The sequence below is a fragment of the Apaloderma vittatum genome, unplaced genomic scaffold, assembly GCF_000703405.1.
Source record: "Apaloderma vittatum isolate BGI_N311 unplaced genomic scaffold, ASM70340v1 scaffold6605, whole genome shotgun sequence".
Lineage (NCBI taxonomy): Eukaryota > Metazoa > Chordata > Aves > Trogoniformes > Trogonidae > Apaloderma > Apaloderma vittatum.
This window is the reverse complement of record NW_009718713.1, coordinates 3340-6294: the sequence shown is the minus strand read 5'-3', so window position 1 is coordinate 6294 and position 2955 is coordinate 3340. Positions and strand designations below refer to the sequence as shown.

The window sequence follows — 2955 nt, the reverse complement described above, 5'->3', positions numbered from 1 at the left end:
GAGATTCCTAGGCTTAAATAAGCAAGAGAACAGAACTTTCCACCTCCAGAAAGGTCTCATCTCTTAACAGACTGGAGTAATGACAGGACAAGATTGGAGAGTTTGGATTTCTGCTGTTGCAAGATGCGCCTTAAATTGAGTTTTACCTTTCAAGCCTGCCTGACTGACACCCGCATGAAATTACTAATAAACCAAGTCGCTATGAACTAAAACCTCGGAGGCAAAACAAGCTTTATCGGTCCTCAAAACGCCTTTCTACCTCTGCTGCGCCTTAAACTGGAACACAAGAGAATTTTATTTCTTTTTGACATCTCTATATCTCCTGCGACAGACACACTTCACCACTTTTCGTTCTGTTAACACTTATTTAGTTCCCCGTGACGGAAGCGGGTGCAACACCATCACGCGTGGCACTGCAGAACTGAAATACAAGTTGCCAGGTTAGTAGAGGCTGAACATAGGAGAGAGCTAAGATTAAAAACTTTATTTTTATACAAAACAATAATAAATCCAAGCAGATCATGAACTAAGTGTGTCTTCTCATTTCCCACCCGTTCTTCTTTTTCTCAATATAGTCTATCTGCAGTTCAATGTTCAACTACTGCATCCATATTCAGCAAAAACTATGAGGTTTCCATCTTGTATCCATGTTTTTCTAATTCAGCTCTGTAGAGAAAAAGAGAGAGAGATATTAAAACATACAGATAAGAATTGTCATACATTTGCATTTTTAAAAATTCGATGTACTGCACAATAGACAAACACGTTAGAAATAACATGAATGTGTCACGCTCATCGCAACAACCTTAACCTCACTCACTCTGTAGTTCTTAAAGTCTTGGATCACTAAAAGAGGCTTCTAAGTGAAAAATTCTAATACTTGTTTTATTCATAGTTATTGTCCTCTGACCCACCAGGGCTGGAGTACAACGACATGGCGCAAAGCAGCACCCGTGAGCCTGCGACAATTCCAGACACGCTAGAAAAACCAAAATATTGTCTTATACCAGTTATTCTCACAATTTTCTTAAACCAAATGAGCTCACTAATCTGAGCAATTTAAATGCACGTACTCCCAAAATAATTGTGATTTTTTTTTCCTTTTTTTTTAACATAAAAATACCAGACTGCACTATTTTCAAATCTTGGTGCAATATACCTTCCAGTGAACAAGTCTGAAGGAAAATGCTGCAGTCCTCCACTTCTAAAATTACACTACTAGCTACATAAACTAGTCTGAAGAGTTTTTTGCATCCCTTTAGTTGCAGCCAGGGCAGCAAGTCAGCAACCACAAATGTTATCGCTCCTGCCCTGTCCCCACTTTGCTTCTCACCTGCCTCCAAACACACCGGCCAACCCTACACCTTGTTTTGTCTTAGCATACATGTCTGTAGATACAGTAATCCAAATAATCCAAAAAATATTTCAGGCTAGTTTACACAGCAGTGTAATTTTAGAAACGGAGGCCTGCAGCAGCAGTTTCTGTCTAAAGACAAAATAAAAACATGCTGCAACCAAGCAACACTACAAACTATCATTTTAATGCTACTACACCCTCACCCATACCACAGGCTACAATTAACGCACAGTTATTGAAGGTTTGTCAAGAGAAATCACGTTTTTCAGGAATTCCGCTACCCTTTGAAAGACTGTTCCACTACACATCAACTTGTCCAATATCACACTTCAACTGCCCTTCAATCTTACAGAAACAGCTACAGCAGCAGAGAGGTTTTTTTATCTTCTACATAAAAGATCACTTTCACCTGAGTACATGGGAGATCAGCCCGGAAACTGCTCAACCAGACTGCGCTACGGATAAATTTGCTCTTCAGGCAACATACCGAGGGATTAATTATAAAATGTGACTTTGTGTTGACGCTTGAAACAATTTAAATTATAATTACGCATCAGGAAAAGGATTTACTGAAACTACAAATGACAAAGAGGATTAAAGGACTGGATTAGAGGTTCTCAAACTGATATAACTTTTTTTAAAGCGTGCAATGAACAATTACTTTGCTACTGTTGCTCGTAAACAGCACGCTCACCACACACAAGAAGTGAACCTTAACGTTAATACAGACAACTCAGTTCCAGAAAATTTGTCCATTTGGACAAAGGACAGCAATGCTGTTTGAAGGTATCGAAAAAAAAAAAAAAGTGTAACATACTTTGCATACCACATAGCACAGAGGAGAATCTTATATCCCCTGCCATTAATCTTCATAGTACAATTCAGAATTTCTACACACATATGGAAAAGCTGACACTTTTGCAATTAACATGAAAAGAATTTATTCACGTTGCACTGAGAAAGTGTCAACGGCATCACGATTCGCAGAGATCTTTGTCCTGTTTAAGCTGCGTAACACAGCAAAAGCCTGAGCGCACCAATGACACGAGGCGCATTTCAGGGCTCACAGCACAATTATTAAAAGATGAAATGGTGATCAGTACTTCACTGTGCTGTAACCACTCAAGTCTGGTTCTGAAAGGCCTTAGACAGAAAAGCACAAAGCAGAGCTTTCATGTATTTCACTTTCAGCTCCCCATTTTTTTCAAGTAAGCAGATTTCCAACTTTCAGCTGGTAATTAAACAATGCCACTTTAAACAAGCTTCTAGAACCTCAAGGTAAAAATAAAACGACCTTAGCTGATTGGAGAAATCATCTTCTACATTGTCATCATCCCAGTTGTCTTCCCAGACATGTGCATCTTCATCTTCATCTAAACCAGTCCAATCTAAAGACAAACAAAAAAAGCTATAAATACTGTTTGTTGCATCGCTTTGGTACCGTGTCTTATTGACAAAGTAGCTCGGCCTTTGGCCAAGGCCAAAAAGCACAGAAAGATGTAAATCACACCTCACAATTTCTTGAATTATAACAAAAATGCAAGTTGGTAAAAAAAAAAATGAATCTTATTATGGCTTGCAGGATTAGACATTCAGAA

The 2955-nt window shown here is 38.6% G+C and overlaps 1 long non-coding RNA gene across 1 annotated transcript; it reads right to left on the bottom strand.

The window, feature by feature from the left end:
* Positions 1 to 469: 469 nt before the first annotated feature.
* LOC104274647 lies at positions 470 to 2747 on the bottom strand. Its single transcript, XR_717826.1, has 2 exons — positions 2652 to 2747; positions 470 to 666 (listed from the first exon to the last, which is right to left on the bottom strand). It is a non-coding gene; the product is annotated as an uncharacterized LOC104274647 (long non-coding RNA).
* Between the last annotated feature and the right edge of the window lie 208 nt (positions 2748 to 2955).